The sequence below is a fragment of the Neolamprologus multifasciatus genome, chromosome 15, assembly GCF_963576455.1.
Source record: "Neolamprologus multifasciatus chromosome 15, fNeoMul1.2, whole genome shotgun sequence".
Lineage (NCBI taxonomy): Eukaryota > Metazoa > Chordata > Actinopteri > Cichliformes > Cichlidae > Neolamprologus > Neolamprologus multifasciatus.
The window spans coordinates 20,761,679-20,776,813 of record NC_140453.1 but is presented as its reverse complement, the minus strand read 5'-3'; positions in this window follow the sequence as shown (position 1 = coordinate 20,776,813).

The following is a 15,135-nucleotide window of genomic DNA, read 5'->3' as shown; positions in this document are numbered from 1 at the left end:
TTTTTTCTCCTTGGTGATTGCCTTGTATAAAAAGGAATCTTTTTTCTTTCGTCTTTGTCTCATTGTTGGTTTTGAAAAAAGTTGCAATTGTTTTTGTATCACCAGTCCACCGGTTCAATGTCCATTAGCAGGGCAGGCAGAAAATTTATTTCTGGTGTATTAAGTGGCATTAAGAAATAGAAACAGCTTTGAACCGGGTTCAAGGCAGAAGGTTTCACAAAGCGTTTTGTTGGCCATTCATTTGAAAGCCCAGCAAACAACAGAGCCCGGTGCCCTTGAGCTTAATATTCACTTAACTGAATTTTCTTCCATTTTTCATTCTTATATTCATATGATCATTTTGTTGTGTAGAAGAAATGTGACATCAGTTCTTGGGTTACTTTTAGCTTTTGAGAGGCTCTGGATTCAAAGAAAAAATTGGAAGTTTCAGAGGTTGGCCATGTTATATTTACCTGTTTGGTGTGAACCAGAAACCCCTACAATGATCCATTCTTCACTGAGGGACTGTTGGATGTTCAGTTTCGCACTAACATTTTTTTTGGAACTCTGTCCTTCATAATTTTTCTGTCCTTGAGACTCAACAGTCAGACGCTTTCTGAAAGTCACTTTGTCACAATTTTATATTCTTTTACAGGAGCCAGGAGGATAAATTCAAGAGGATTTTGAAGAGGCCTCAGATTTGTTCACTTTGATTTAAATCACAAAAATATTAAGCAGACCTCAAATCCCAGTGCGTCATTCTTGCAAATCACCTGGGACTGCATCACTTTATAAAAAACCTGAAATCCCAGACACAAATACAAGTTCAAAACAATTTTCAGTTTTGTAAATGTTCAAACTGCATAGGGTCCACCCTGCCTTTCACCCTGTGTCTGCTGTCAATGGCATGAGCCCATCTGCAACTGTTGGATTAGTAAATGGATGGAAATACAGAAAAATGACTGACTACACAAGAAGGGACGTGGAACGTGGGCAGACATGATAACAGAAACCTAAAAACTGAGTAACAACACTAAGACTTGAGAATACACATTTTAAGCACAGAGGGATGACAACTATAATAAGACCCCAAACCTGGAATATAATCTTAACCTTAGAATATTAAATACACAATAATCAAAAGTCTAAACACATAAACACAGAATCACAGACCCAGGACCATGACAAGAAGAGGTGTAGATGAGGCCTAGATGAGTGGCATCAGCTGACCCTGCCGTTTGTTGTCCAACAAAGGCATGAACTGGCTCCAAGACAACGAGAAAGGGTGTCACATTACAAAGATTTATACAAGTTTCTCCTTTCACTTTCTGGCTTTAGAGATAGTTCTGTGTTGCTTACAAAAGAAAGTATAGTGTAATGAATGCTACTGCTGGAAATGGCTGATCTACCCAACAGCTTAAAAGAGCCAAAGTAGTAGAATTATGCACATGTATCAGTACTTAAATAGTCCATTAATGTAAGATATGCATTTTTTTTTTAAAGAAATCATGGAATCAATTTAGAGATCATAATGTGTTCTAAACTTTTGACTCATCAAAGCAGCCACCTTTGGCAGATATAACAGCTGAACACACCCGTTCTTTCTACAAATAGAAATCAAATATTCTTCAGAACGTTTTCCCATATCTGTTGCAGAAGTCCCCATAAATGTGTGGCACTTGTAGGTTGCTTTTTTTCACTCTTCTGCCCAGTTTGTCCCAAACCGGCTTGAAGGGGTTTAAGTCTGGAGACTCTGCTGGCCACTCCATGTTTTCAAGCTTATCATCTTGTTCTTTTTTCCTAAGGTAGTTCTGGCAAGCTTGGACTTGTGTTTTGGGTCATTATCTTGCTGTAGGATGAACCTCTGACCAACAAGGCGAATACCAGAGGCTATTGCATGGCGCTGCCTGCAGAATGCTGTGGTAGCCATTTTGGTTCAGGGTGCCTCTCACTCTGTGCAAGTCACCGACTCTGAGTCCAGCAAAACAGCCCCAGACCATTGATTCAACTGTTGCTTTGGGTCTGCCAGACCTCTTCCTGTTAGAGTTTGCCCCAGTTCCTAAGAGCTTTTTGATGGTGAAGGAAACTGTCCTCACTGACACTTTAACTTTCTCTCAATTTCTCTCCAGGAGAGACCTACATTTTCAAGTGTTATGATTAGTGGTGCAACGGATCAAAAATCTCACGGTTCGAATCGGATCACGGTTTTAAGTCACGGATCGGATCAATTTTCGGATCAGCAAAAAAAGAAAAAAAAGACAAAATTTTGACATTTACTTATTAACTTATTTAAGTATGTTTTGCCTATTATAAACATTCAACTCAAGACTCATTCCACACAATTATATAAAAACAAATTAAGGTGCAATATAGGGCAGTACAGGGCTTTGTATCTAACACTCCGCTGTGATATGATGAGCGGTCACGTAGCTTTCCGTTGACCTGGAGGTCCACCCGTTTGTAGTTCGGCAACAGAAGATGCCTGGGACAGTTCAGCCATAACTTTAAACTTTTCCTGCTCATATATGCCTGGAACGAGCTGCATACAGTGCTTTTTCAAAGCACTGTATGCAGCTGGACTTACATATATTGGTAACCAGTTCCAGCTGTATAGGTGGCCTCGAGAAGAACATGAAGCATTCCTGACCAAGCAAACATTACACTGAAAAAAAAGAAATATACGAGTTTCATGCACCAGATAAAAAACATTTTTTTTACTTAAATAAAGTAACTGTTATAATAAAAGTTGAGTTTCAGCCTGTCAGTTTTGTTTTGAGTTGTGTTTACAACACTGGGCGCCTTCCATCCAATTACTATACTGATAGAACAAAGTTACACCACATAAAGCAAAATCTTTGTGCTTTCATTCAGTCGACCAAATAAAGCATGCGCTTAAGTCCACAAAGAACATCCACACTTTTACCTTGGATGCTTTAAGGGCGAAACACACTGGGTGTAAATAGCACATTGCGGTGAAGGAATACTTTTGTCTCATTGTGTAACTTAATTCTCCCTGTCTCAGAAGGTGTTGTTTACTTCAAGGTGGTGCTCACGTCCTTACTTTTTTGTGCCATGGAAAAGAATGAAGGCATGAGTCATAAAAGAAACCGTGTTAAACTGCAGCATTAATGTGCTCTTTCTTCTTTTCTGCGCTGCGTGTCTGAATTAGATGTTGTCCACACTTTAAACCTACAAGACTTTAAAAATCCAAAGGATTTTTTTAAAAAATCCACTTGTATTCAGCATTAAGCGATTATGTACGCAGATTATTTTCTTTGTGGTTTAAAAAAGGTATACTTGCACTAAATGCACACTTCAAGGGGCGAAATATGCTTGTAAAAATTAACAAATCCCACGGCCACAAACGGCGAGACAACAGAGAAATCGGAGATGGCCAATGAAGAGCAGAGTGGAAATCAAATTCAGCTCTGCTGCTGCAGCTACTGAGGTACAGCTAAGAACATAATTAGAAGTCTTATTAATGTCTGTTGGTGCTGCCAAGGTGACTCAAGTCAGGAAGAGTTTTATAAGAGCAGAAGCCACCAAAGTCTTTTATGTAGTCTTTTCTATGTTCTTTCAATGCAGGACGGGCTTGACTGTATTGAATAGTTTGTCTTTTATAGTGGAGGAATGTATTTCTGTGTACGTATGAGAGACATTAATGAAAAAATGTACCTGAACTTGCACTTATACTGAAGTATACTTTCTCCCTCTCAGATGCACTCAAGCAATAATTTCTTCAAATCCACACTATGGAAAAATGTTTGTTTCATGGCACTTTATTAAAATGAGCTCTTTTTTAAAAACATCAGGAATTTTTTTCTATACAAATAAAGAAGCAACCTGAAGGTTCATATGTCTAATTTATTGTCGTTCCAGACTATGTGTGTGGCAATATCTAACGAGGCCACTATAATAAGCGAGTCGTAGTATAGCATGAGACATATATGTCTTTTAAGACTGTGTTTGTATTAAACACAACATTTAGCATTGGAGGAATTCTTTTCAAATGCAGCAACACAGAACATTACTTCTTTTTTTTTGTTTGTTTGCTTGAAACAGTTGGCTACCAATCCAATCAAAATCACAAGGTTGTGCTTCCAGTACAAGTGCATTGTGCATAAATAAGAACACGTAGACCCAGACATCTGTAAACACATATACTCAAGCGGTATTCACCGTGACACATTTGAGTCCGTTTACCTTGATCTGTGGCAAACACAGCGAAGAATTTTGGGTATGCAACCAGCGCTAAAAAAATGAAAAAACCAGCAGCACATAGTGTAGCACGAAGGCGACGATCCTGTGTAGGTAGATTGCTAATTATCTGAAAAGTTTGTTGAGCAGGAAACGGTGTGAGAGCAGAGCTCATAAAAAAACTGGAAGATGAGAAGCTGAAATAACACTGCAGTCATGGCTGACAACACTCCCATAATTCACGACCATCTCCTGGGAAAATCCTCCAATTTTGTACATGCATGAGCAAGCTCTACGTTTTCATAGTGTAAAGGGTAGGAGGACTGGTACTACTGCAAGTCTCATTCACCTAATCACACACACAATGATACGGCATTTCTATTGATGTCTAAGCACTTTCTCACTCACTTGTACACCAGAGGATAGATCGGGGAAACGAGGGGTTCAGTATCTTACTGAAGGATACTTTGGCACATACCTGTAGGAACTTCGGATTGGTAGGCCACACCGCTTTACAACCATAATCTTCCTATACAATCCATACCCTAAATACAATTTAACCAATAACCTGATCATTTATATATTGCCTTTCTATTCAGTTGGGCACCCAAAGTACTTTATGCTAAACTCTGGATTTAGTATGTCACCCAAAGATATTTCCACATATGGTGGAGGAGTCTGGGATCAATCCACCATCCTTCCAGTTTGCAACAAGACGTTCCATCACCTGAGCTGTGCAGCTAGTTAGAGTTTTGAGTTGAATTTGCTGATATGTTAGTGGTTGTTTGACCATTAGTGTCATCGCCTCTACAGTAAAAAGTTAGATTTTAAAAGCACGTTAAAATAACGAAGAGGAGTTTGAGCTATACCTGCAACTCCAGGTCCGTACAACAGACACTGCAGATTCTGATAGTTTAGAGATTCTAGAGTGAATCGTGCATTGTTGAAATGTTGTCAAAACACAAACAATGCCTCTTTCCAAACTAGACAACTATTATAACTCTATTTTCTTCTGTTTACCCAAATTAAGTGTTGCAGGGGCTTGAGTCACTCCTAGCTCCCACTGAGCCACGGTACACCCTGGACAGGTCATAGTCTGACACAAGTCTAACACCTACAACTAATGCTTGAATCATCAATTAACCTAACCCCACTAACTACATGCTTTTTGACTGTGGGAGGAAGGTGGAGGGAGGCTGTGGGCAGATGGTGGATTCAAACCCAGCTGTGAGCAACAGTGCTAACTGTTAAGTTGCTGTCTGGTGTTGTGGTCAGAGGAGTGTGCAGGCACTGGAAAAGTGAAATACTACAACAACAACAAAATCAAAATATGTAGCAGTGTAGTGTCACTAAGACGAAACGTACCCGTAGCCTGATGAACGTGCAGTTAATTAATCAGTCAATTAAACTAGAAAATAAAATAAATTCACTGGTTTTAAAATTAAATGACTTCTGTGTTCACAAACAGCACAAATATGAACAAATGTCGCACAAATTTGTGGTTGTTTAACATGTTTTGAGTTTGTCCCCTGGTGACAGCACCCAAGATATAGACAAAGGCCTGTAAAGCTCTGCAACACAAACCTGCCGGCCACCTCACACACATATAGCTGCACATGACACAGTAGCTTAAGTTGTTTATTAAGTGTTTGCAAGGTAGCTCTCTGAGATATTCATCACAAGGGAGAGAAATACCTCCAACTCCTGCCAGTGTGGGGTGAACACACACACTGCAGCAAACCAGAAACCAGAGGTCAGATTAAAGGTTAAAGATCAAATGACATCATTCCTTCAATGTACTGGAGCACACAGCAGGAAGTTTTACAATAAAGGGCGGCACCTTTGTATACTGTGCAGGAGGTAGAACACATAACTCCCACGTGATCACTGCCAACTCTGAGGAGAATAAGGTGGACTCAGTCAGATATTACAGACTTAAAGAGGACTCAGGAGCTGGAAGATTGAAGGGATGAAAGTGCAAGAATTATATAACAACTGTTACATACACACTCACTTGCCACTTTATGATGAAAAAGAGGAAATATCAAGCATACGGTCAGATTGCTTCAAGCTAATAGTAACTCTGTCGGCTAAAAACAGGAAAACGGGGTTACAGATCACACAGGCTCATCGTCACAAGACACCGTTTCTGCTGCAACATTCAAAAATTGATGTAAACAAAATGAAATCATAGATAAATCCTACGTTGTGTCTGTCTGCTACTCAGGCTGCTGGTGGTGTAATGTGGGGGATATTTTCACAGCACACCATGGGCCCCTTAGTATCGAATGAGCATCATTTAAACATCACAACACTCACCCTACCAGATTATTGATGCTAATCATGTCCATCCCTTTATGACCACAGTGTGCCCATGTGCGGCTGGCTGCTTCCAGCAGATAATCACACAAAGATCAAACTGATTTATTGAACATGACACCAGAGCTCAATCCAATAGAGCACCTTTGGGATGTTGTGGAATGGGAGATTCGCATCATGAATGTGCAGCAATTGTGTGCTGCTATCATGTCAGTATGGACCAACATCTCAGCATGAAGAATTAAGTCAGTTCAGAAGTCCAAAGAGAGTCCAACCCGGTACTGGTAAAGCATATTTAATTAAATTTCCAGTGACCAGTCTACATCCCTTAATGTGACACTGGAAGTGTCATTCTTTGGCATTTGGGTGAATCCCAATGTCCCCTTAGAAAATGGACCACTGTTGTATAACTCTGTTTTTCTTACTACCAGTAAATGCCCTAAAAAGCGAAGGAGAAAAGCCCGTCTGGCCACCTTTAGGCATTTTGCTAACTTTCTACTCTATTTGGGCTACAGAGGTCAAATCCAAAACCTCATAGTTTCTGCTAATGGTACTATGAGATCATTTAAATATACACGTCAGTCAGCAGAGTCACAACCAGAACGTGTATAACCTTTGAAAATTTCATTAAGTATAATAGTAATTATGAATAATATAAATACCATCTTTCAAGTGCCTCTTAATCCCTTTCATTTTTTTTTAGCACTGACCTGTTACAAAACATTTTAAAGAACAAGTGCTACACGTGACAAAAAAACATGAAGCACGGTTTATCTAACAATTCTCGATCGATGCTCAGTTTTAGAAGATTATTATATGAAACCAAACTGCTGCGACTGCATTTCAACACTGGAACACTCACTCCAGGAATCCAAAAACCTTTATCAAATAAGACATTGATCTTTGGCTTAAAATTCCACTTGTAGCTTTTGCCTGATTGTAGAAACAGCAACCTAATGAATGGACTAAAAATAATGACAACCTCCCTGGTTTTGCTGAAATATCTTCTATGAATATGCAGGTATTCCTCAGACTATTTATTTTCAACAATGCATCAGTGTCAGAATGTCAAATATCTTGAATAAACTGAGATTCTAACATTTTTTTCTCCCAATTCAAGGTATGTAATTAATGAAGGTATGCATTTTTTATTAAATATAATACATCGTAGCCTTGTAAGCTTCCCCAGTTTATCCTCATGGTGGCAGAGTTGTTTCACTGTTACTATGCATAAGAACCCAAACACAGTGAGTGGAGTCTGTTTACTTAACCAGTGACAGAGATGTTCAACAGAGGTCTGAGTTTAAAAATAAGGTAGTATATATATATATATATATATATATATATATATATATATATATATATATACTTTTTAATTACATTGTAATTATCATTTATGTGAAAAAATATATATTGTTTATTACGCCCCAAAAATGGAAATTGTTTTGGTTTAAAAAAATAAATACATACAAATTTTCTTTATAGATTTATGGGCTGTTGTCATTTTTAGAAAAAAAAAAGATTATCATTATTAAAGTTGTATATTGGTCAAGCAGAAACTTTGCAAAGTTGCCTAACGTTTGTATTTACTCAGGTTATCTTTGACTAATATTAAAATTTGTTTTGTGATCTAAAACATAAATATGGAAAACACTAGGAAATCAGGAAGGGGTCAAAAACATTTTCACTCCAGCACATAGACACGTTCAAATACACAGTAGGCTCAGGTCCGTGCTCTCCTGCAGTGGGTGGAGCAGGAGGAGTTCACCCTGTTTTTGATTTTACAACTTTATAGCAAAAATGTTCCAGGAATTACAAACAAGATATTCTAAAAAAGAAATCACCACCTACAACACTTTTAGATAACTCAAATTCAAAAAAAGAATTTGAGTTATCTAAGTGAGTCAGGTGTTCATGTCAGAAGTAGATAAACACAAACATTTCAGTTTGCCCTCCTTTCATTTTTCTCTCACTGCAATTGATATTTAACTCACTTCTTTTACAATTTTCTCCACCAGAAAAGTCACATAAGAAATTAAAGTTACCTCCTTATTTTTGTTAATGTTATTTCTGCTACATATGTGTTAACCTTCACATGTAAATACATTATTCAAACTATATCTAAAGATATTAAAGTCTTGAGAGAGTTTGGGGACAATAAGCTAACACAATTAGACATTTTACATGTCACATTATTGATGAGGTTAAATATTTATTCAGAATTTAATTGGTTGAGTTTTAGGGTCTAAATTGAGTGCATTCTGGATCACGGGAATACTTTTAGAGACACATAAACCAATCAGAGCTGTGGTGACACCCTGTGGGAAATGCCTGGTAGTAGTACACACTGTGCACTAACTGGATTTACAGTTAGTTTGTCCCTCTGCAGACACATGCGAGTTGGGCATGATTAATGTCTACAGTTTATGGTAATTAAACAATTAGGCAAATGAACAGGAATTTAGATTAATAAAAAAAAAACCTTTCAGAAACAATGACAAAAGACAGGAGCTTAAACAAAACCATCCTGCTATGAGGCATTAACATATTATATACTTAAATATGAATATTGACAATTTTCCATTCAGTTTTAGTTTTTTAATTTTTGTTGTTTTGTTCTCAAGTTGGAGAAACCTTTGTTTTTTGTTATATATATAAAGAATGTATCATAATAACCTTCAAAGGATTTTATTTTTAACATGTGGGCTTGATGATTTTTTTGTGTTTGATCTCAGAATGAAGTCAATAATCTAACATCAGTTTAACAGTCTTTACTGAAAAGACAGAGTGAGTAAGCGATTCAGGAAGAGATCTCACAACCAGAACTTAAACCTGGAGCTCTGTGAGTTAGGAGATGTTAGGAATGACCAAGACAGGTCACATAAGGTTCTGAGACCTTATTTGCTGGTTTCTAAATTAAAACATCTGGAGGGATTATTTGTTGGCAGGCAGACTTCCACCAGTGGGGCTAAATCTAAAGGTGACCATCAGGTGGCCTTAAAACAACCTTTCTAACAATCAATCACTGCCTTTAACTCATTTTTTAAAATGTCATTGTGTAGTTAGGTGGTATCATTTATTATAATTTCATTATTGTTTTTGGTTTGCCTTGTCTGTTTCTTTTATGCACATTTTCCAACAGTTGTTTTAACTCTTCCTTAAACTCAGCTTCATTTGATCTCATCTTGTTACAGTTTAGTGTTTGAATAACAAAAGTTGTTATTTTTTTAATGCTATTATCAGTGTTGGTCAACTTACTTGAAAAAAGTAATCAGTAACTAATTACTGATTACTTCCTCAAAAAAGTAATCATGTTACTTTACTGATTACTTATTTTCAAAAGTAATTAATTACTTAGTTACTTAGTTACTTTTTAAAAACACAATTTACAACCTGAATAGGTAATAAAGCGATAGATCTTTCAGCCCAATTCTACTTTTTCTACATAATCCATCATACAAAATGTAATCAAATGGAAAAGTCCCTTTTTAAAACTTGTTTTATTAGTTTTAATCTTTTAACTTTATGCATCAAGCAAAGATTTTATTATATGCAACATTCTCTGACTGGAAGAAATTTGTTTAATATTTAAATATTTAAATTTTCTGCATATTCCAGCACATAAAATAATTTTTTTTGTGTGTGTTTACACTCACTCTTTCAAATAGATGCAAGTAAAACACAGCAGAAAATAAATAAAGTCAAAGACTCAGCGGTCCTTTTGCTCTATTTTCACCTGTAAAGCAGGAGTGGGGTAGGCGGAGGTTTACCCTGGTGCAGGTGTGCCGCAGCGGTCAGTTGAAGAATCCGCGAGTTTCTCTGTGAATTTCCCATTACGTCGTAGCGCACTCGGTGTTTGCTTGGAAGTTTAGGGAGGTTTTTTCGCTGTAAAAAGAAGTTTTCTTCCCACGCACAACGGACACTAATGTTTTTGTCACTTTTTATGGAATCAAACACAAAATAAGGTCAGTACTTCCACGCTTTAAACGCTGCACGCTCATACTCTCTCCCGCACTCGATATATGATCCATTGTTGATCTGCACACAGCTGTTGGCAGGAACATCGCACTTGCTTACATCACTGTCATGAGACATTCTCACACAAAAAAAATCACGGTTTTAGTAACGCAGTGTTCCTACGGGAAAGTAACGGTAATCTAATTACCGTTTTTGCAATAGTAATCCCTTACTTTACTTGTAAAAAAGTAATCGGATTACAGTAACGTGTTACAAGTAACGCGTTACTGCAATAACGCATTACAAGTAACAAGTACAAGTAACGCGTTACTGCCCATCTCTGGCTATTATCATATAATTGTTGCACAAACCAAGTCCAGAGGCTGATAAGTTTGGCTGACTGTACCATAGAAATCCATTATTATACCAAACAAGAGCCATGCTGTTGCATTAAAGTGACATATGCATTATTTCACTATACTGGCATGTTAAGTTTAATAAGACTATTTGAATTTCTTGCTACAGAGTAACATGAACAAAAGAGCTCCAATCTCAAGTAAAGAGCTGTAAGCACACAGGTCAGAAAGTCATCCTGTTACACCTACTGCTACCTTTAAAAACCAGGTGATCCTTCAATATGAACAAATAATAATAGAAAAAAAAACCCCCGAGAGCTTTAAAGTGCAGATTACTGATTTTAAAGCAGCAAGGTTAGTTTATTTTCATACTTTTAAAAAACGTTTTGAAATTGTTATAAGTCATTTATTGTGCCTAAATATGTAAACTGTAAAATGAAAGCTTTATATTTCCCGTTATGACCTGTAATACCTGACGCAGTCTTTCAGCAGTACGGTATGAGACTGATTCATTAATGATTATAGATTTCGGTGGGGTGATGAAGAGGTCACATACCTTCAGTATTTAATTCATATACAGTTGTCTCACAAATGAAGGACTTATTTAGCAAAATAGCTTTAGCATTCCTAAGCGAGGTCTTCTTCCTTCAGCCGTGGATCTTTTATCCAACAGTTCATACCAACTCTGAATCTTTTATAGGAAATTTGATTATCCCTGTCACACACATGCACTAAAGCCACATAGACAGTGCTGTCATCTCAGGGAGGCATGTCAGAGAAACCACAAGAATAAAATGAAGAGGAACCCCAGCATTAAGTCCAAACACCAAGTAAAGAGGGGATGTTGATAAAATTTGTGAACTAATCTTAAGATTAAGTCTTTCTTGCTTTCAGTGAGAAGTCATTAAAGGCTTGCAGCTAAGCTTTTAAAGTCCCCTTGTTTGTAGATGAATTCATGTGTATGTGTGTTGACTCATATTAATTGAAAAAACATTTTTAAAAAATTATTTGAAAGAGTACAGTGTCTCATCATTATCAGTCATATTCCTGCAATCTGGTGCTTGCTTTCTGTGTGTTTGTTTCTCTACACAAAGACATTTCCACCTTAAACTTGCCTTCAACTTAGAGCTCGAGCAAAGCCTACACCAATTAATGCTTTTCTAACAGTCATTTCGGTTACTTAGTCAATGACATGTACACGTCATAACAGAAATAAACATATAAACTTGTCATGTAGCAAAGGAAGCTACAGTAAGAGTCATGTAAAGAGTGACTTCATTCACATCTGGATTCTCTGCATTTTTGTCTTATATTTATACCCTTTTATAAGTACAATAAACTAAACCTGGTTTAAGGCAAGGCAGGCAGTGGTTACAACCAAGAAAACCTGAGGACAGTCTTACCTGCTGCACTGTGACAGACTACATACACACATATACACACAAACACACACACGGAGACTGTCTCAATCAGCACTAATGCAAAGTTCTGGTTAAACATTGGCCCAGAGTTTGCCTTCTGCCTTCTGTTGTTTTTACACTAAAGCTCCAGCAATTGTTGCAGGCATTATTGACTTAGTAATTAAAGTATTTTAACGTGAGGATTCTGTAATCATTACATATGCCGCCATCTGTTCCTGCGCCGCTGCGTGAGCACCTGAAATGGATTTTTCCCCCTGAGTAGATAACGTATAAAAACCAATCAAGAAGGAAGGTGGGAGGAAGGCCACATCTCTGCCATTCATCTAAATAAGAGTGAGTCATGACAGTGTGTGTTCAGTTTTTATTAAATTTTTTAAGTAAACTGTCAGTTTCTTTTAGTTTCAGATAGTGTTTCTTTTTTTTTAATTGCTTTTCTTTCAGTTACATGTCACAGTTACAGAAAGTGCTCTTTCTGTATGATGTGTTTCTATGTTTCATCCTTTGCATCTTCTCTGTATGATACACAGTTATGAAAAATAGGAACGTAGGTGTTAAAAGTGTCCAATTACACACAAGACCATATAACATAAAATAAAAACACCTGCATTGAATTATTTGTCTAAATTATTAATTTTGAAATAAATCTCAGTTCCCCTCTAGTTCTAACAGTTGGGACTTTTAAAAAACCAAAATACTGTCCATAACACTGGTGAGACTTAGCTTGTGTTCTGATATAATCTGGGCACGGGAAAAATCTGGAGGTGTGCACATTGTCAGATTTCCAGGACATCTCAGAACAGAAGAGAAAGATTTACACCTACAGAGAATAAAATCATCCATCTATCCTCTTCTGCTTATCCAATTCAGGGTCAAGGGGGGCTAGAGCCTTTCAGAGCTGCCATTGGGGGGGGGGGAGGAGAGAGTTGTCAGTCTGTCACAGGGCTAACACAGAGAGGCAGACAAACATTTACACTCACCTTTATGGCCAATTTAGACTCCCCAATTAACCTAACCCTGCTAAATGCATGTCTGAACTGTAGGAAGAAGCCAGAGTACCTGGAGAAAACTCCCGCAGACATGTGGAGAGCGTGCAAAAAACCAGGACCTTGCTGTGAAGCAATAGTGCTACTATGCTGCCCATAATAAATACACAAGACAAAAATCACAATAAAAAAATCACTTTATGCTTATCTTAGTATTTTATGTTATTATTTCATTTATTGTCACGTCTCATTTAATTTAATCATCATCCATGAATAGTTATTGTTAACATATTTTCACATATTTAAATAAATTTTATTTTTCTTAAAACTGTCTCATGCTAACATCTGTTCTGCTAGGTCTCCTCCTTTTACTACGGCGTTCTTCTTCTCCACTGTCACCACATCTTCAAGAATCACCTGACTGCTGGAGTTTTTGTTTCTAATGCTAATGGAGCCAAATTAAGCTTCTGACTGCTAAGATAGTGGATATAGTTATATTATTTTTATTCTAAATTTTTCTTTTCAGAAATTTTTCATATTGGTTGTATGAATTCATAAAAAGCACTGCACCTAGGAAATGTCAGAAGCATTTAATCTTAGTTTTCCAGTTTTTCTATAAGCAATCAGACCCTGATCTCCAGTCTGAGCATGCAAATTAACATCTTTAAGCACTCAAGTAAATCAGCTGATCAGATAAACTACAAAAGAATCCATAAATATTGCCGTTTAAGACTTAATATGATAAACCGCATGCATACTGTCTATCCTTAGTCCATCTCTTTTGAGCTTAAGATTTTATTACATCCAATCTGGACCCCAGCGTGCAACCTGAAGAGCAGGCAGTAGACCCTGTTTTACTCAGTTCGCCATTAGCAGTATACTTACAAACATCCTCCACCAGCCTTCCCTCTTCACTCATCTCTCTGTGTGTCTTTGTGTGTCTCATAACCTTTCAGTAAATATTTTTATCTGAGTTGTATCTGCCTGCATTGCCCCTCGGAGTAAGCAAATAATTACAAATAGAAAGCTCCCATCATCGAGCCGCAGTCTTCAATTGTGCTTCCGTCCTTTAATCTCTGAGTTCCTCTGTTAAAGAGTCGTGTGTTAAATGGTCTGACACGGGGTCTTTGAATAAGAGCAGATAAGGACTCTATTGGGGTCTATTGTTGAGTGGGTGTCAATCTGCTGCAGAGGCAAACAAGAGCACAAACTGTTCCCTGATCTGTTCTGTTCAGTGATCCCATTAAAAAAGTAACATTTAAGTGAAGAATTACAATGACAGCTGTGCATTCAGTCCACCAGATTGGAACATCACAGCAGTTATTACACACGTGTCCTGGAGTTTTGCAAAAGTATTCAGGGTCCCAAGCCGATCAATTCTCCAAACACCGAGGACTTTTCATAACATTTTGACTGAAATTGGATGCACACATTTTCTTGTTCCCTTGAGGATTAATCAACCTGCAAATGCTGGTTTTTTTTTAAACATGGATACATATCCGTGTTAACACAGGAACACTGGTTAGATCACATTTAAATATATAAGACTTTGCAATCCTTTGCTAAGCTTTCAGTGAAAGTGGATAGATAGCTGTGAGGTATATTTCCTCTCATTAGATGGACTAATTAATGATAAATGGACTAGTACTTATGTATATAGCATTTTTCTACTCTGAACACTCAAAGCACTTTTTACTAAATGCCTCATTGACCAAATCACACACACATACACATGCTTATGATGGTATTTACTTTGCCTGTCAGCACCCTATGTTCATCTTTAATCAGATATAAGCTCAGACTGTGTTTAAAGTTTATTTAGGGGTCAGACAAAATAAATAAATATTAATATTTATGTTTCATGAGATTGAATTTTCACCTTAAGAGCTGTTATTATTTCTATTCTTTGAAATGAGGCTTACA